We start from the raw sequence: 19584 nt of genomic DNA on the forward strand, positions 1-19584 counted from the left end.
GTCCCTCTCAACACGAAACTCAATAGAAGTGAGAGTTAAATGAAACACATGGAATTAAATATGTACCTTAATTGTTTTTAACATCAAGATCAGGGGAGAGCGCGAACGCAGTCCCCCACTACCAGAAATTATGCAATCGAGATTTCCACATTTGAGAAATTCGCAGGGGTCAGCACAGCCGGAGTGCAATGGCTGAGCCTCGCCCTGGGTGAACCGCCTTCTTGATCACGGTGTCTCCCTTGCCAGGTAAGTATGAGTTGTACACGTTGGTAGAGGAGCACTCCTTCCAGGACAAAGGTGTTTGACTCACGGTTACCACTTCTACTACTGATATACCACATCATATTGAACAAGGTTTAATGATGTTTACGAATACAATTGCGGACAAGGTGAAGAAAAAGCAATACATTTTGTTTTACTATATTATATCACGGACCGACTGTTTTCTCATCATGCAACACGGCATAAATTCTATATACATTGAATTTCTTGTCTAAATGTCCGTCTGGTTACACACAAGTAGGCGATGTACCAAAATGCTGAAATCACATTCGTGCACACAGCCAACCGAAAGACACCACTTATTTCTGGTGTTTTGTAGCGTTCCAGACGTTGTAGGAATAGTTTCATCACGCTTGTTTTCTGCTCTCAGTAAAATATGATTCCACCATCGACCACAGGGTGGCATACGACCAACAGATATGGAGGAGAAACAGTAGCCTACTACTTCAACTTTGACTGATTTTATCAGGAAATAAGTGGACCAGGGACATGTCTGTGGAATGGTAATGGTTGACCAGGGCAATGTCTGTTGTCATGGTAATGGTTGACCAGAAAATGTCTGTTGTCATGGTAATGTTTGACCAGGGAAATGTCTGTTGTCAAGGTAATGGTTGACCAGGGAAATGTCTGTGGAATGGTTGACCAGGGCAATGTCTGTGGCATGGTAATGGTTGAGCAGGGCAATGACTGTGGCATGGTAATGGTTGACATTTTCTGTGGACTTAAATGACAAACTGTCCTATAAATGATTTAATAATCTAGCAAATAAAAGACCTCAATCCAGAAAACGTCATGAGGGCACAAAATGATCCATTCACAAGTAGGCCTTTTCCTTGACATTATCGGGACATGACAGGCATAATCACCAGTGCTACAATAACATATCACACACATCCGGGTTATCAGAAGACAAAAATGTATCTCTGAGGCCTTAGTTGACTTATAAACAGACCCTACATTCTATAGCCATTCATCTGATAAGAACATGTAAATGTTGACAAATGTCCCTCTCAACACGAAACTCAATAGAAGTGAGAGTTAAATGAAACACATGGAATTAAATATGTACCTTAATTGTTTTTAACATCAAGATCAGGGGAGAGCGCGAACGCAGTCCCCCACTACCAGAAATTATGCAATCGAGATTTCCACATTTGAGAAATTCGCAGGGGTCAGCACAGCCGGAGTGCAATGGCTGAGCCTCGCCCTGGGTGAACCGCCTTCTTGATCACGGTGTCTCCCTTGCCAGGTAAGTATGAGTTGTACACGTTGGTAGAGGAGCACTCCTTCCAGGACAAAGGTGTTTGACTCACGGTTACCACTTCTACTACTGATATACCACATCATATTGAACAAGGTTTAATGATGTTTACGAATACAATTGCAGACAAGGTGAAGAAAAAGCAATACATTTTGTTTTACTATATTATATCACGGACCGACTGTTTTCTCATCATGCAACACGGCATAAATTCTATATACATTGAATTTCTTGTCTAAATGTCCGTCTGGTTACACACAAGTAGGCGATGTACCAAAATGCTGAAATCACATTCGTGCACACAGCCAACCGAAAGACACCACTTATTTCTGGTGTTTTGTAGCGTTCCAGACGTTGTAGGAATAGTTTCATCACGCTTGTTTTCTGCTCTCAGTAAAATATGATTCCACCATCGACCACAGGGTGGCATACGACCAACAGATATGGAGGAGAAACAGTAGCCTACTACTTCAACTTTGACTGATTTTATCAGGAAATAAGTGGACCAGGGACATGTCTGTGGAATGGTAATGGTTGACCAGGGCAATGTCTGTTGTCATGGTAATGGTTGACCAGAAAATGTCTGTTGTCATGGTAATGTTTGACCAGGGAAATGTCTGTTGTCAAGGTAATGGTTGACCAGGGAAATGTCTGTGGAATGGTTGACCAGGGCAATGTCTGTGGCATGGTAATGGTTGAGCAGGGCAATGACTGTGGCATGGTAATGGTTGACATTTTCTGTGGACTTAAATGACAAACTGTCCTATAAATGATTTAATAATCTAGCAAATAAAAGACCTCAATCCAGAAAACGTCATGAGGGCACAAAATGATCCATTCACAAGTAGGCCTTTTCCTTGACATTATCGGGACATGACAGGCATAATCACCAGTGCTACAATAACATATCACACACATCCGGGTTATCAGAAGACAAAAATGTATCTCTGAGGCCTTAGTTGACTTATAAACAGACCCTACATTCTATAGCCATTCATCTGATAAGAACATGTAAATGTTGACAAATGTCCCTCTCAACACGAAACTCAATAGAAGTGAGAGTTAAATGAAACACATGGAATTAAATATGTACCTTAATTGTTTTTAACATCAAGATCAGGGGAGAGCGCGAACGCAGTCCCCCACTACCAGAAATTATGCAATCGAGATTTCCACATTTGAGAAATTCGCAGGGGTCAGCACAGCCGGAGTGCAATGGCTGAGCCTCGCCCTGGGTGAACCGCCTTCTTGATCACGGTGTCTCCCTTGCCAGGTAAGTATGAGTTGTACACGTTGGTAGAGGAGCACTCCTTCCAGGACAAAGGTGTTTGACTCACGGTTACCACTTCTACTACTGATATACCACATCATATTGAACAAGGTTTAATGATGTTTACGAATACAATTGCGGACAAGGTGAAGAAAAAGCAATACATTTTGTTTTACTATATTATATCACGGACCGACTGTTTTCTCATCATGCAACACGGCATAAATTCTATATACATTGAATTTCTTGTCTAAATGTCCGTCTGGTTACACACAAGTAGGCGATGTACCAAAATGCTGAAATCACATTCGTGCACACAGCCAACCGAAAGACACCACTTATTTCTGGTGTTTTGTAGCGTTCCAGACGTTGTAGGAATAGTTTCATCACGCTTGTTTTCTGCTCTCAGTAAAATATGATTCCACCATCGACCACAGGGTGGCATACGACCAACAGATATGGAGGAGAAACAGTAGCCTACTACTTCAACTTTGACTGATTTTATCAGGAAATAAGTGGACCAGGGACATGTCTGTGGAATGGTAATGGTTGACCAGGGCAATGTCTGTTGTCATGGTAATGGTTGACCAGAAAATGTCTGTTGTCATGGTAATGTTTGACCAGGGAAATGTCTGTTGTCAAGGTAATGGTTGACCAGGGAAATGTCTGTGGAATGGTTGACCAGGGCAATGTCTGTGGCATGGTAATGGTTGAGCAGGGCAATGACTGTGGCATGGTAATGGTTGACATTTTCTGTGGACTTAAATGACAAACTGTCCTATAAATGATTTAATAATCTAGCAAATAAAAGACCTCAATCCAGAAAACGTCATGAGGGCACAAAATGATCCATTCACAAGTAGGCCTTTTCCTTGACATTATCGGGACATGACAGGCATAATCACCAGTGCTACAATAACATATCACACACATCCGGGTTATCAGAAGACAAAAATGTATCTCTGAGGCCTTAGTTGACTTATAAACAGACCCTACATTCTATAGCCATTCATCTGATAAGAACATGTAAATGTTGACAAATGTCCCTCTCAACACGAAACTCAATAGAAGTGAGAGTTAAATGAAACACATGGAATTAAATATGCACCTTAATTGTTTTTAACATCAAGATCAGGGGAGAGCGCGAACGCAGTCCCCCACTACCAGAAATTATGCAATCGAGATTTCCACATTTGAGAAATTCGCAGGGGTCAGCACAGCCGGAGTGCAATGGCTGAGCCTCGCCCTGGGTGAACCGCCTTCTTGATCACGGTGTCTCCCTTGCCAGGTAAGTATGAGTTGTACACGTTGGTAGAGGAGCACTCCTTCCAGGACAAAGGTGTTTGACTCACGGTTACCACTTCTACTACTGATATACCACATCATATTGAACAAGGTTTAATGATGTTTACGAATACAATTGCAGACAAGGTGAAGAAAAAGCAATACATTTTGTTTTACTATATTATATCACGGACCGACTGTTTTCTCATCATGCAACACGGCATAAATTCTATATACATTGAATTTCTTGTCTAAATGTCCGTCTGGTTACACACAAGTAGGCGATGTACCAAAATGCTGAAATCACATTCGTGCACACAGCCAACCGAAAGACACCACTTATTTCTGGTGTTTTGTAGCGTTCCAGACGTTGTAGGAATAGTTTCATCACGCTTGTTTTCTGCTCTCAGTAAAATATGATTCCACCATCGACCACAGGGTGGCATACGACCAACAGATATGGAGGAGAAACAGTAGCCTACTACTTCAACTTTGACTGATTTTATCAGGAAATAAGTGGACCAGGGACATGTCTGTGGAATGGTAATGGTTGACCAGGGAAATGTCTGTGGAATGGTTGACCAGGGCAATGTCTGTGGCATGGTAATGGTTGAGCAGGGCAATGACTGTGGCATGGTAATGGTTGACATTTTCTGTGGACTTAAATGACAAACTGTCCTATAAATGATTTAATAATCTAGCAAATAAAAGACCTCAATCCAGAAAACGTCATGAGGGCACAAAATGATCCATTCACAAGTAGGCCTTTTCCTTGACATTATCGGGACATGACAGGCATAATCACCAGTGCTACAATAACATATCACACACATCCGGGTTATCAGAAGACAAAAATGTATCTCTGAGGCCTTAGTTGACTTATAAACAGACCCTACATTCTATAGCCGTTCATCTGATAAGAACATGTAAATGTTGACAAATGTCCCTCTCAACACGAAACTCAATAGAAGTGAGAGTTAAATGAAACACATGGAATTAAATATGTACCTTAATTGTTTTTAACATCAAGATCAGGGGAGAGCGCGAACGCAGTCCCCCACTACCAGAAATTATGCAATCGAGATTTCCACATTTGAGAAATTCGCAGGGGTCAGCACAGCCGGAGTGCAATGGCTGAGCCTCGCCCTGGGTGAACCGCCTTCTTGATCACGGTGTCTCCCTTGCCAGGTAAGTATGAGTTGTACACGTTGGTAGAGGAGCACTCCTTCCAGGACAAAGGTGTTTGACTCACGGTTACCACTTCTACTACTGATATACCACATCATATTGAACAAGGTTTAATGATGTTTACGAATACAATTGCGGACAAGGTGAAGAAAAAGCAATACATTTTGTTTTACTATATTATATCACGGACCGACTGTTTTCTCATCATGCAACACGGCATAAATTCTATATACATTGAATTTCTTGTCTAAATGTCCGTCTGGTTACACACAAGTAGGCGATGTACCAAAATGCTGAAATCACATTCGTGCACACAGCCAACCGAAAGACACCACTTATTTCTGGTGTTTTGTAGCGTTCCAGACGTTGTAGGAATAGTTTCATCACGCTTGTTTTCTGCTCTCAGTAAAATATGATTCCACCATCGACCACAGGGTGGCATACGACCAACAGATATGGAGGAGAAACAGTAGCCTACTACTTCAACTTTGACTGATTTTATCAGGAAATAAGTGGACCAGGGACATGTCTGTGGAATGGTAATGGTTGACCAGGGCAATGTCTGTTGTCATGGTAATGGTTGACCAGAAAATGTCTGTTGTCATGGTAATGTTTGACCAGGGAAATGTCTGTTGTCAAGGTAATGGTTGACCAGGGAAATGTCTGTGGAATGGTTGACCAGGGCAATGTCTGTGGCATGGTAATGGTTGAGCAGGGCAATGACTGTGGCATGGTAATGGTTGACATTTTCTGTGGACTTAAATGACAAACTGTCCTATAAATGATTTAATAATCTAGCAAATAAAAGACCTCAATCCAGAAAACGTCATGAGGGCACAAAATGATCCATTCACAAGTAGGCCTTTTCCTTGACATTATCGGGACATGACAGGCATAATCACCAGTGCTACAATAACATATCACACACATCCGGGTTATCAGAAGACAAAAATGTATCTCTGAGGCCTTAGTTGACTTATAAACAGACCCTACATTCTATAGCCATTCATCTGATAAGAACATGTAAATGTTGACAAATGTCCCTCTCAACACGAAACTCAATAGAAGTGAGAGTTAAATGAAACACATGGAATTAAATATGCACCTTAATTGTTTTTAACATCAAGATCAGGGGAGAGCGCGAACGCAGTCCCCCACTACCAGAAATTATGCAATCGAGATTTCCACATTTGAGAAATTCGCAGGGGTCAGCACAGCCGGAGTGCAATGGCTGAGCCTCGCCCTGGGTGAACCGCCTTCTTGATCACGGTGTCTCCCTTGCCAGGTAAGTATGAGTTGTACACGTTGGTAGAGGAGCACTCCTTCCAGGACAAAGGTGTTTGACTCACGGTTACCACTTCTACTACTGATATACCACATCATATTGAACAAGGTTTAATGATGTTTACGAATACAATTGCAGACAAGGTGAAGAAAAAGCAATACATTTTGTTTTACTATATTATATCACGGACCGACTGTTTTCTCATCATGCAACACGGCATAAATTCTATATACATTGAATTTCTTGTCTAAATGTCCGTCTGGTTACACACAAGTAGGCGATGTACCAAAATGCTGAAATCACATTCGTGCACACAGCCAACCGAAAGACACCACTTATTTCTGGTGTTTTGTAGCGTTCCAGACGTTGTAGGAATAGTTTCATCACGCTTGTTTTCTGCTCTCAGTAAAATATGATTCCACCATCGACCACAGGGTGGCATACGACCAACAGATATGGAGGAGAAACAGTAGCCTACTACTTCAACTTTGACTGATTTTATCAGGAAATAAGTGGACCAGGGACATGTCTGTGGAATGGTAATGGTTGACCAGGGAAATGTCTGTGGAATGGTTGACCAGGGCAATGTCTGTGGCATGGTAATGGTTGAGCAGGGCAATGACTGTGGCATGGTAATGGTTGACATTTTCTGTGGACTTAAATGACAAACTGTCCTATAAATGATTTAATAATCTAGCAAATAAAAGACCTCAATCCAGAAAACGTCATGAGGGCACAAAATGATCCATTCACAAGTAGGCCTTTTCCTTGACATTATCGGGACATGACAGGCATAATCACCAGTGCTACAATAACATATCACACACATCCGGGTTATCAGAAGACAAAAATGTATCTCTGAGGCCTTAGTTGACTTATAAACAGACCCTACATTCTATAGCCATTCATCTGATAAGAACATGTAAATGTTGACAAATGTCCCTCTCAACACGAAACTCAATAGAAGTGAGAGTTAAATGAAACACATGGAATTAAATATGTACCTTAATTGTTTTTAACATCAAGATCAGGGGAGAGCGCGAACGCAGTCCCCCACTACCAGAAATTATGCAATCGAGATTTCCACATTTGAGAAATTCGCAGGGGTCAGCACAGCCGGAGTGCAATGGCTGAGCCTCGCCCTGGGTGAACCGCCTTCTTGATCACGGTGTCTCCCTTGCCAGGTAAGTATGAGTTGTACACGTTGGTAGAGGAGCACTCCTTCCAGGACAAAGGTGTTTGACTCACGGTTACCACTTCTACTACTGATATACCACATCATATTGAACAAGGTTTAATGATGTTTACGAATACAATTGCAGACAAGGTGAAGAAAAAGCAATACATTTTGTTTTACTATATTATATCACGGACCGACTGTTTTCTCATCATGCAACACGGCATAAATTCTATATACATTGAATTTCTTGTCTAAATGTCCGTCTGGTTACACACAAGTAGGCGATGTACCAAAATGCTGAAATCACATTCGTGCACACAGCCAACCGAAAGACACCACTTATTTCTGGTGTTTTGTAGCGTTCCAGACGTTGTAGGAATAGTTTCATCACGCTTGTTTTCTGCTCTCAGTAAAATATGATTCCACCATCGACCACAGGGTGGCATACGACCAACAGATATGGAGGAGAAACAGTAGCCTACTACTTCAACTTTGACTGATTTTATCAGGAAATAAGTGGACCAGGGACATGTCTGTGGAATGGTAATGGTTGACCAGGGCAATGTCTGTTGTCATGGTAATGGTTGACCAGAAAATGTCTGTTGTCATGGTAATGTTTGACCAGGGAAATGTCTGTTGTCAAGGTAATGGTTGACCAGGGAAATGTCTGTGGAATGGTTGACCAGGGCAATGTCTGTGGCATGGTAATGGTTGAGCAGGGCAATGACTGTGGCATGGTAATGGTTGACATTTTCTGTGGACTTAAATGACAAACTGTCCTATAAATGATTTAATAATCTAGCAAATAAAAGACCTCAATCCAGAAAACGTCATGAGGGCACAAAATGATCCATTCACAAGTAGGCCTTTTCCTTGACATTATCGGGACATGACAGGCATAATCACCAGTGCTACAATAACATATCACACACATCCGGGTTATCAGAAGACAAAAATGTATCTCTGAGGCCTTAGTTGACTTATAAACAGACCCTACATTCTATAGCCATTCATCTGATAAGAACATGTAAATGTTGACAAATGTCCCTCTCAACACGAAACTCAATAGAAGTGAGAGTTAAATGAAACACATGGAATTAAATATGCACCTTAATTGTTTTTAACATCAAGATCAGGGGAGAGCGCGAACGCAGTCCCCCACTACCAGAAATTATGCAATCGAGATTTCCACATTTGAGAAATTCGCAGGGGTCAGCACAGCCGGAGTGCAATGGCTGAGCCTCGCCCTGGGTGAACCGCCTTCTTGATCACGGTGTCTCCCTTGCCAGGTAAGTATGAGTTGTACACGTTGGTAGAGGAGCACTCCTTCCAGGACAAAGGTGTTTGACTCACGGTTACCACTTCTACTACTGATATACCACATCATATTGAACAAGGTTTAATGATGTTTACGAATACAATTGCAGACAAGGTGAAGAAAAAGCAATACATTTTGTTTTACTATATTATATCACGGACCGACTGTTTTCTCATCATGCAACACGGCATAAATTCTATATACATTGAATTTCTTGTCTAAATGTCCGTCTGGTTACACACAAGTAGGCGATGTACCAAAATGCTGAAATCACATTCGTGCACACAGCCAACCGAAAGACACCACTTATTTCTGGTGTTTTGTAGCGTTCCAGACGTTGTAGGAATAGTTTCATCACGCTTGTTTTCTGCTCTCAGTAAAATATGATTCCACCATCGACCACAGGGTGGCATACGACCAACAGATATGGAGGAGAAACAGTAGCCTACTACTTCAACTTTGACTGATTTTATCAGGAAATAAGTGGACCAGGGACATGTCTGTGGAATGGTAATGGTTGACCAGGGCAATGTCTGTTGTCATGGTAATGGTTGACCAGAAAATGTCTGTTGTCATGGTAATGTTTGACCAGGGAAATGTCTGTTGTCAAGGTAATGGTTGACCAGGGAAATGTCTGTGGAATGGTTGACCAGGGCAATGTCTGTGGCATGGTAATGGTTGAGCAGGGCAATGACTGTGGCATGGTAATGGTTGACATTTTCTGTGGACTTAAATGACAAACTGTCCTATAAATGATTTAATAATCTAGCAAATAAAAGACCTCAATCCAGAAAACGTCATGAGGGCACAAAATGATCCATTCACAAGTAGGCCTTTTCCTTGACATTATCGGGACATGACAGGCATAATCACCAGTGCTACAATAACATATCACACACATCCGGGTTATCAGAAGACAAAAATGTATCTCTGAGGCCTTAGTTGACTTATAAACAGACCCTACATTCTATAGCCATTCATCTGATAAGAACATGTAAATGTTGACAAATGTCCCTCTCAACACGAAACTCAATAGAAGTGAGAGTTAAATGAAACACATGGAATTAAATATGTACCTTAATTGTTTTTAACATCAAGATCAGGGGAGAGCGCGAACGCAGTCCCCCACTACCAGAAATTATGCAATCGAGATTTCCACATTTGAGAAATTCGCAGGGGTCAGCACAGCCGGAGTGCAATGGCTGAGCCTCGCCCTGGGTGAACCGCCTTCTTGATCACGGTGTCTCCCTTGCCAGGTAAGTATGAGTTGTACACGTTGGTAGAGGAGCACTCCTTCCAGGACAAAGGTGTTTGACTCACGGTTACCACTTCTACTACTGATATACCACATCATATTGAACAAGGTTTAATGATGTTTACGAATACAATTGCGGACAAGGTGAAGAAAAAGCAATACATTTTGTTTTACTATATTATATCACGGACCGACTGTTTTCTCATCATGCAACACGGCATAAATTCTATATACATTGAATTTCTTGTCTAAATGTCCGTCTGGTTACACACAAGTAGGCGATGTACCAAAATGCTGAAATCACATTCGTGCACACAGCCAACCGAAAGACACCACTTATTTCTGGTGTTTTGTAGCGTTCCAGACGTTGTAGGAATAGTTTCATCACGCTTGTTTTCTGCTCTCAGTAAAATATGATTCCACCATCGACCACAGGGTGGCATACGACCAACAGATATGGAGGAGAAACAGTAGCCTACTACTTCAACTTTGACTGATTTTATCAGGAAATAAGTGGACCAGGGACATGTCTGTGGAATGGTAATGGTTGACCAGGGCAATGTCTGTTGTCATGGTAATGGTTGACCAGAAAATGTCTGTTGTCATGGTAATGTTTGACCAGGGAAATGTCTGTTGTCAAGGTAATGGTTGACCAGGGAAATGTCTGTGGAATGGTTGACCAGGGCAATGTCTGTGGCATGGTAATGGTTGAGCAGGGCAATGACTGTGGCATGGTAATGGTTGACATTTTCTGTGGACTTAAATGACAAACTGTCCTATAAATGATTTAATAATCTAGCAAATAAAAGACCTCAATCCAGAAAACGTCATGAGGGCACAAAATGATCCATTCACAAGTAGGCCTTTTCCTTGACATTATCGGGACATGACAGGCATAATCACCAGTGCTACAATAACATATCACACACATCCGGGTTATCAGAAGACAAAAATGTATCTCTGAGGCCTTAGTTGACTTATAAACAGACCCTACATTCTATAGCCATTCATCTGATAAGAACATGTAAATGTTGACAAATGTCCCTCTCAACACGAAACTCAATAGAAGTGAGAGTTAAATGAAACACATGGAATTAAATATGTACCTTAATTGTTTTTAACATCAAGATCAGGGGAGAGCGCGAACGCAGTCCCCCACTACCAGAAATTATGCAATCGAGATTTCCACATTTGAGAAATTCGCAGGGGTCAGCACAGCCGGAGTGCAATGGCTGAGCCTCGCCCTGGGTGAACCGCCTTCTTGATCACGGTGTCTCCCTTGCCAGGTAAGTATGAGTTGTACACGTTGGTAGAGGAGCACTCCTTCCAGGACAAAGGTGTTTGACTCACGGTTACCACTTCTACTACTGATATACCACATCATATTGAACAAGGTTTAATGATGTTTACGAATACAATTGCGGACAAGGTGAAGAAAAAGCAATACATTTTGTTTTACTATATTATATCACGGACCGACTGTTTTCTCATCATGCAACACGGCATAAATTCTATATACATTGAATTTCTTGTCTAAATGTCCGTCTGGTTACACACAAGTAGGCGATGTACCAAAATGCTGAAATCACATTCGTGCACACAGCCAACCGAAAGACACCACTTATTTCTGGTGTTTTGTAGCGTTCCAGACGTTGTAGGAATAGTTTCATCACGCTTGTTTTCTGCTCTCAGTAAAATATGATTCCACCATCGACCACAGGGTGGCATACGACCAACAGATATGGAGGAGAAACAGTAGCCTACTACTTCAACTTTGACTGATTTTATCAGGAAATAAGTGGACCAGGGACATGTCTGTGGAATGGTAATGGTTGACCAGGGCAATGTCTGTTGTCATGGTAATGGTTGACCAGAAAATGTCTGTTGTCATGGTAATGTTTGACCAGGGAAATGTCTGTTGTCAAGGTAATGGTTGACCAGGGAAATGTCTGTGGAATGGTTGACCAGGGCAATGTCTGTGGCATGGTAATGGTTGAGCAGGGCAATGACTGTGGCATGGTAATGGTTGACATTTTCTGTGGACTTAAATGACAAACTGTCCTATAAATGATTTAATAATCTAGCAAATAAAAGACCTCAATCCAGAAAACGTCATGAGGGCACAAAATGATCCATTCACAAGTAGGCCTTTTCCTTGACATTATCGGGACATGACAGGCATAATCACCAGTGCTACAATAACATATCACACACATCCGGGTTATCAGAAGACAAAAATGTATCTCTGAGGCCTTAGTTGACTTATAAACAGACCCTACATTCTATAGCCGTTCATCTGATAAGAACATGTAAATGTTGACAAATGTCCCTCTCAACACGAAACTCAATAGAAGTGAGAGTTAAATGAAACACATGGAATTAAATATGTACCTTAATTGTTTTTAACATCAAGATCAGGGGAGAGCGCGAACGCAGTCCCCCACTACCAGAAATTATGCAATCGAGATTTCCACATTTGAGAAATTCGCAGGGGTCAGCACAGCCGGAGTGCAATGGCTGAGCCTCGCCCTGGGTGAACCGCCTTCTTGATCACGGTGTCTCCCTTGCCAGGTAAGTATGAGTTGTACACGTTGGTAGAGGAGCACTCCTTCCAGGACAAAGGTGTTTGACTCACGGTTACCACTTCTACTACTGATATACCACATCATATTGAACAAGGTTTAATGATGTTTACGAATACAATTGCGGACAAGGTGAAGAAAAAGCAATACATTTTGTTTTACTATATTATATCACGGACCGACTGTTTTCTCATCATGCAACACGGCATAAATTCTATATACATTGAATTTCTTGTCTAAATGTCCGTCTGGTTACACACAAGTAGGCGATGTACCAAAATGCTGAAATCACATTCGTGCACACAGCCAACCGAAAGACACCACTTATTTCTGGTGTTTTGTAGCGTTCCAGACGTTGTAGGAATAGTTTCATCACGCTTGTTTTCTGCTCTCAGTAAAATATGATTCCACCATCGACCACAGGGTGGCATACGACCAACAGATATGGAGGAGAAACAGTAGCCTACTACTTCAACTTTGACTGATTTTATCAGGAAATAAGTGGACCAGGGACATGTCTGTGGAATGGTAATGGTTGACCAGGGCAATGTCTGTTGTCATGGTAATGGTTGACCAGAAAATGTCTGTTGTCATGGTAATGTTTGACCAGGGAAATGTCTGTTGTCAAGGTAATGGTTGACCAGGGAAATGTCTGTGGAATGGTTGACCAGGGCAATGTCTGTGGCATGGTAATGGTTGAGCAGGGCAATGACTGTGGCATGGTAATGGTTGACATTTTCTGTGGACTTAAATGACAAACTGTCCTATAAATGATTTAATAATCTAGCAAATAAAAGACCTCAATCCAGAAACGTCATGAGGGCACAAAATGATCCATTCACAAGTAGGCCTTTTCCTTGACATTATCGGGACATGACAGGCATAATCACCAGTGCTACAATAACATATCACACACATCCGGGTTATCAGAAGACAAAAATGTATCTCTGAGGCCTTAGTTGACTTATAAACAGACCCTACATTCTATAGCCATTCATCTGATAAGAACATGTAAATGTTGACAAATGTCCCTCTCAACACGAAACTCAATAGAAGTGAGAGTTAAATGAAACACATGGAATTAAATATGTACCTTAATTGTTTTTAACATCAAGATCAGGGGAGAGCGCGAACGCAGTCCCCCACTACCAGAAATTATGCAATCGAGATTTCCACATTTGAGAAATTCGCAGGGGTCAGCACAGCCGGAGTGCAATGGCTGAGCCTCGCCCTGGGTGAACCGCCTTCTTGATCACGGTGTCTCCCTTGCCAGGTAAGTATGAGTTGTACACGTTGGTAGAGGAGCACTCCTTCCAGGACAAAGGTGTTTGACTCACGGTTACCACTTCTACTACTGATATACCACATCATATTGAACAAGGTTTAATGATGTTTACGATACAATTGCGGACAAGGTGAAGAAAAAGCAATACATTTTGTTTTACTATATTATATCACGGACCGACTGTTTTCTCATCATGCAACACGGCATAAATTCTATATACATTGAATTTCTTGTCTAAATGTCCGTCTGGTTACACACAAGTAGGCGATGTACCAAAATGCTGAAATCACATTCGTGCACACAGCCAACCGAAAGACACCACTTATTTCTGGTGTTTTGTAGCGTTCCAGACGTTGTAGGAATAGTTTCATCACGCTTGTTTTCTGCTCTCAGTAAATATGATTCCACCATCGACCACAGGGTGGCATACGACCAACAGATATGGAGGAGAAACAGTAGCCTACTACTTCAACTTTGACTGATTTTATCAGGAAATAAGTGGACCAGGGACATGTCTGTGGAATGGTAATGGTTTGACCAGGGCAATGTCTGTTGTCATGGTAATGGTTGACCAGAAAATGTCTGTTGTCATGGTAATGTTTGACCAGGGAAATGTCTGTTGTCAAGGTAATGGTTGACCAGGGAAATGTCTGTGGAATGGTTGACCAGGGCAATGTCTGTGGCATGGTAATGGTTGAGCAGGGCAATGACTGTGGCATGGTAATGGTTGACATTTTCTGTGGACTTAAATGACAAACTGTCCTATAAATGATTTAATAATCTAGCAAATAAAAGACCTCAATCCAGAAAACGTCATGAGGGCACAAAATGATCCATTCACAAGTAGGCCTTTTCCTTGACATTATCGGGACATGACAGGCATAATCACCAGTGCTACAATAACATATCACACACATCCGGGTTATCAGAAGACAAAAATGTATCTCTGAGGCCTTAGTTGACTTATAAACAGACCCTACATTCTATAGCCATTCATCTGATAAGAACATGTAAATGTTGACAAATGTCCCTCTCAACACGAAACTCAATAGAAGTGAGAGTTAAATGAAACACATGGAATTAAATATGCACCTTAATTGTTTTTAACATCAAGATCAGGGGAGAGCGCGAACGCAGTCCCCCACTACCAGAAATTATGCAATCGAGATTTCCACATTTGAGAAATTCGCAGGGGTCAGCACAGCCGGAGTGCAATGGCTGAGCCTCGCCCTGGGTGAACCGCCTTCTTGATCACGGTTGTCTCCCTTGCCAGGTAAGTATGAGTTGTACACGTTGGTAGAGGAGCACTCCTTCCAGGACAAAGGTGTTTGACTCACGGTTACCACTTCTACTACTGATATACCACATCATATTGAACACAGGTTTAATGATGTTTACGAATACAATTGCGGACAAGGTGAAGAAAAAGCAATACATTTTGTTTTACTATATTATATCACGGATCCGACTGTTTTCTCATCATGCAACACGGCATAAATTCTATATACATTGAATTTTCTTGTCTAAATGTCCGTCTGGTTACACACAAGTAGGCGATTGTACCAAAATGCTGAAATCACATTCGTGCACACAGCCAACCGAAAGACACCACTATTTCTGGTGTTTGTAGCGTTCCAGACGTTGTAGGAATAGTTTCATCACGCTTGTTTTCTGCTCTCAGTAAAATATGATTCCACCATCGACCACAGGGTGGCATACGACCAACAGATATGGAGGAGAAACAGTAGCCTACTACTTCAACTTTGACTGATTTTATCAGGAAATAAGTGGACCAGGGACATGTCTGTGGAATGGTAATGGTTGACCAGGGCAATGTCTGTTGTCATGGTAATGGTTGACCAGAAAATGTCTGTTGTCATGGTAATGTTTGGACCAGGGAAATGTCTGTTGTCAAGGTTAATGGTTGACCAGGGAAATGTCTGTGGAATGGTTGACCAGGGCAATGTCTGTGGCATGGTAATGGTTGAGCAGGGCAATGACTGTGGCATGGTAATGGTTGACATTTTCTGTGGACTTAAATGACAAACTGTCCTATAAATGATTTAATAATCTAGCAAATAAAAGACCTCAATCCAGAAAACGTCATGAGGGCACAAAATGATCCATTCACAAGTAGGCCTTTTCCTTGACATTATCGGGACATGACAGGCATAATCACCAGTGCTACAATAACATATCACACACATCCGGGTTATCAGAAGACAAAAATGTATCTCTGAGGCCTTAGTTGACTTATAAACAGACCCTACATTCTATAGCCATTCATCTGATAAGAACATGTAAATGTTGACAAATGTCCCTCTCAACACGAAACTCAATAGAAGTGAGAGTTTAATGAAACACATGGAATTAAATATGTACCTTAATTGTTTTAACATCAAGATCAGGGGAGAGCGCGAACGCAAGTCCCCCACTACCAGAAATTATGCAATCGAGATTTCCACATTTTGAGAAATTCGCAGGGGTCAGCACAGCCGGAGTGCAATGGCTGAGCCTCGCCCTGGGTGAACCGCCTTCTTGATCACGGTTGTCTCCCTTGCCAGGGTAAGTATGAGTTGTAACGTTGGTAGAGGAGCACTCCTTCCAGGACAAGGTGTTTGACTCACGGTTACCACTTCTACTACTGATATACCACATCATATTGAACAAGGTTAATGATGTTTACGAATACAATTGCGGACAAGGTGAAGAAAAAGCAATACATTTTGTTTTACTATATTATATCACGGACCGACTGTTTTCTCATCATGCAACACGGCATCAAATTCTACTATACATTGAATTTCTTGTCTAAATGTCCGTATGGGTACACACAAGTAGGCGATTTGTACCAAAATGCTGAAATCACATTCGTGCACACAGCCAACCGAAAGACACCAATTATTTCTGGTGTTTTGTAGCGTTCCAGACGTTGTAGGAATAGTTTCATCACGCTTGTTTTATGCTCTCAGTAAAATATGATTCCACCATCGACCACAGGGTGGCATACGACCCACAGATATGGAGGAGAAACAGTAGCCTACTACTTCAACTTTGACTGATTTTATCAGGAAATAGTGGGACCGAGGGACATGTCTGTGGAATGGTAATGGTTGACCAGGGCAATGTCTGTTGTCATGGTAATGGTTGACCAGAAAATGTCTGTTGTCATGGTAATGTTTGACCAGGGAAATGGTCTGTTGTCAAGGTATGGTTGACCAGGGAAATGTCTGTGGAATGGTTGACCTAGGGCAATGTCTGTGGCCTGGTAATGGTTGAGCAGGGCAATGACTGTGGCATGGTAATGGTTGATCATTTTCTGTGGACTTAAATGACAAACTTTGTCCTATAACTGATTAATAATCTAGCAATATAAAGACTCAATCCAGAAAACGTCATGAGGGCACAAAATGATCCATCACAAGTAGGCCTTTTCCTTGACATTATCGGGACATGACAGGCATAATCACCAGTGCTACAATAACATATCACACACATCCGGGTTATCAGAAGACAAAAATGTATCTCTGAGGCCTTAGTTGACTTATAAACAGACCCTACATTCTATAGCCATTCATCTGATAGAACATGTAAATGTTGACAAATGTCCCTCTCAACACGAAACTCAATAGAAGTGAGAGTTAAATGAAACACATGGAATTAAATATGTACCTTAATTGTTTTAACATCAAGATCAGGGGAGAGCGCGAACGCAGTCCCCCACTACCAGAAATTATGCAATCGAGATTTCCACATTTGAGAAATTCGCAGGGGCAGCACCAGCCGGAGTGCAATGGCTGAGCCTCGCCCTGGGTGAACCGCCTTCTTGATCACGGTTGTCTCCCTTGCCAGGTAAGTATGAGTTGTACACGTTGGTAGAGGAGCACTCCTTCCAGGACAAAGGTGTTTGACTCACGGTTACCACTTCTACTACTGATATACCACATCATATTGAACAAGGTTTAATGATGTTTACGAATACAATGCGGACAAGGTGAAGAAAAAGCAATACATTTTGTTTTTACTATATTATATCACGGACCGACTGTTTTCTCATCATGCAACACGGCATAAATTCTATATACATTGAATTTCTTGTCTAATGTCCGTCTGGTTACACACAAGTAGGTCATGTACCAAAATGCTGAAATCACATTCGTGCACACAGCCAACCGAAAGAACCACTTATTTCTGGTGTTTTGTAGCGTTCCAGACGTTGTAGGAATAGTTTCATCACGCTTGTTTTCTGCTCTCAGTAAAAATGATTCCACCATCGACCACAGGGTGGCATACGACCAACAGATATGGAGGAGAAAACAGTAGCCTACTACTTCACTTTGACTGATTTTATCAGGAAATAAGTGGACCAGGGACATGTCTGTGGAATGGTAATGGTTGACCAGGGCAATGTCTGTTGTCATGGTAATGGTTGACCAGAAAATGTCTGTTGTCATGGTAATGTTTGACCAGGGAAATGTCTGTTGTCAAGGTATGGTTGACCAGGGAAATGTCTGTGGAATGGTTGACCAGGGCAATGTCTGTGGCATGGTAATGGTTGAGCAGGGCAATGACTGTGGCATGGTAATGGGTGACTTTTCTGTGGACTTAAATGACAAACTGTCCTATAAATGATTTAATAATCTAGCAAATAAAAGCTCAATCCAGAAAACGTCATGAGGGCACAAAAATCCATTCACAAGTAGGCCTTTTCCTTGACATTATCGGGACATGACAGGCATAATCACCAGTGCTACAATAACATATCACACACATCCGGGTATCAGAAGACAAAAATGTATCTCTGAGGCCTTAGTTGACTTATAAACAGACCCTACATTCTATAGCCATTCATCTGATAAGAACATGTAAATGTTGACAATGTCCCTCTCAACACGAAACTCAATAGAAGTAGTGAGAGATAAATGAAACACATGGAATTAAATATGTACCTTAATTTTTTTTAACATCAAGATCAGGGGAGAGCGCGAACGCAGTCCCCCACTACAGAAATTATGCAATCGAGATTTCCACATTTGAGAAATTCGCAGGGGGTCAGCACAGCCGAGTGCAATGGCGAGCCTCGCCCTGGGTGAACCCCGCCTTCTTGATCACGGTGTCTCCCTGCCAGCGTAAGTATGAGTTGTACACCGTTGGTAGAGGAGCACTCCTTCCAGGACAAGGTGTTTGACTCACGGTTACCACTTTCTACTGATATACCACATCATATTGAACAAGGTTTAATGGTTTACGATACAATTGCGGACAAGGTGAAGAAAAGCAATACATTGGTTTTACTATATATATCACGGACCGACTGTTTTCTCATCATGCAACACGGCATAAATTCTATATACATGAATTTCTTGTCTAAATGTCCGTCTGGTTACACACAAG

At 41.7% G+C, this 19584-nt stretch overlaps 16 non-coding genes across 16 annotated transcripts; all 16 read right to left on the reverse strand.

Annotated features, from left to right (window-relative positions):
* Window positions 1-90: 90 nt before the first annotated feature.
* LOC116367510 (U1 spliceosomal RNA) lies at window positions 91-254 on the reverse strand. The gene has a single exon (XR_004208378.1). It is a non-coding gene; the product is annotated as a U1 spliceosomal RNA (small nuclear RNA).
* Window positions 255-1375: 1121 nt separating this feature from the next.
* On the reverse strand, window positions 1376-1539 carry LOC116367511 (U1 spliceosomal RNA). The gene has a single exon (XR_004208379.1). It is a non-coding gene; the product is annotated as a U1 spliceosomal RNA (small nuclear RNA).
* Window positions 1540-2660: 1121 nt separating this feature from the next.
* On the reverse strand, window positions 2661-2824 carry LOC116367512 (U1 spliceosomal RNA). The gene has a single exon (XR_004208380.1). It is a non-coding gene; the product is annotated as a U1 spliceosomal RNA (small nuclear RNA).
* Window positions 2825-3945: 1121 nt separating this feature from the next.
* On the reverse strand, window positions 3946-4109 carry LOC116367513 (U1 spliceosomal RNA). Its single transcript, XR_004208381.1, has one exon. It is a non-coding gene; the product is annotated as a U1 spliceosomal RNA (small nuclear RNA).
* A 1020-nt stretch (window positions 4110-5129) lies between these two features.
* LOC116367514 (U1 spliceosomal RNA) lies at window positions 5130-5293 on the reverse strand. The gene has a single exon (XR_004208382.1). It is a non-coding gene; the product is annotated as a U1 spliceosomal RNA (small nuclear RNA).
* Window positions 5294-6414: 1121 nt separating this feature from the next.
* On the reverse strand, window positions 6415-6578 carry LOC116367516 (U1 spliceosomal RNA). The gene has a single exon (XR_004208384.1). It is a non-coding gene; the product is annotated as a U1 spliceosomal RNA (small nuclear RNA).
* Window positions 6579-7598: 1020 nt separating this feature from the next.
* Window positions 7599-7762, reverse strand: LOC116367517 (U1 spliceosomal RNA). Its single transcript, XR_004208385.1, has one exon. It is a non-coding gene; the product is annotated as a U1 spliceosomal RNA (small nuclear RNA).
* A 1121-nt stretch (window positions 7763-8883) lies between these two features.
* LOC116367518 (U1 spliceosomal RNA) lies at window positions 8884-9047 on the reverse strand. Its single transcript, XR_004208386.1, has one exon. It is a non-coding gene; the product is annotated as a U1 spliceosomal RNA (small nuclear RNA).
* A 1121-nt stretch (window positions 9048-10168) lies between these two features.
* Window positions 10169-10332, reverse strand: LOC116367519 (U1 spliceosomal RNA). Its single transcript, XR_004208387.1, has one exon. It is a non-coding gene; the product is annotated as a U1 spliceosomal RNA (small nuclear RNA).
* A 1121-nt stretch (window positions 10333-11453) lies between these two features.
* LOC116367520 (U1 spliceosomal RNA) lies at window positions 11454-11617 on the reverse strand. Its single transcript, XR_004208388.1, has one exon. It is a non-coding gene; the product is annotated as a U1 spliceosomal RNA (small nuclear RNA).
* Window positions 11618-12738: 1121 nt separating this feature from the next.
* Window positions 12739-12902, reverse strand: LOC116367521 (U1 spliceosomal RNA). Its single transcript, XR_004208389.1, has one exon. It is a non-coding gene; the product is annotated as a U1 spliceosomal RNA (small nuclear RNA).
* Window positions 12903-14022: 1120 nt separating this feature from the next.
* LOC116367522 (U1 spliceosomal RNA) lies at window positions 14023-14186 on the reverse strand. Its single transcript, XR_004208390.1, has one exon. It is a non-coding gene; the product is annotated as a U1 spliceosomal RNA (small nuclear RNA).
* Window positions 14187-15306: 1120 nt separating this feature from the next.
* Window positions 15307-15471, reverse strand: LOC116367523 (U1 spliceosomal RNA). The gene has a single exon (XR_004208391.1). It is a non-coding gene; the product is annotated as a U1 spliceosomal RNA (small nuclear RNA).
* Window positions 15472-16595: 1124 nt separating this feature from the next.
* On the reverse strand, window positions 16596-16763 carry LOC116367525 (U1 spliceosomal RNA). Its single transcript, XR_004208393.1, has one exon. It is a non-coding gene; the product is annotated as a U1 spliceosomal RNA (small nuclear RNA).
* Window positions 16764-17885: 1122 nt separating this feature from the next.
* Window positions 17886-18050, reverse strand: LOC116367524 (U1 spliceosomal RNA). Its single transcript, XR_004208392.1, has one exon. It is a non-coding gene; the product is annotated as a U1 spliceosomal RNA (small nuclear RNA).
* A 1113-nt stretch (window positions 18051-19163) lies between these two features.
* On the reverse strand, window positions 19164-19327 carry LOC116367528 (U1 spliceosomal RNA). Its single transcript, XR_004208396.1, has one exon. It is a non-coding gene; the product is annotated as a U1 spliceosomal RNA (small nuclear RNA).
* Between the last annotated feature and the right edge of the window lie 257 nt (window positions 19328-19584).

Source organism: Oncorhynchus kisutch, unplaced genomic scaffold, assembly GCF_002021735.2.
Source record: "Oncorhynchus kisutch isolate 150728-3 unplaced genomic scaffold, Okis_V2 scaffold1698, whole genome shotgun sequence".
Lineage (NCBI taxonomy): Eukaryota > Metazoa > Chordata > Actinopteri > Salmoniformes > Salmonidae > Oncorhynchus > Oncorhynchus kisutch.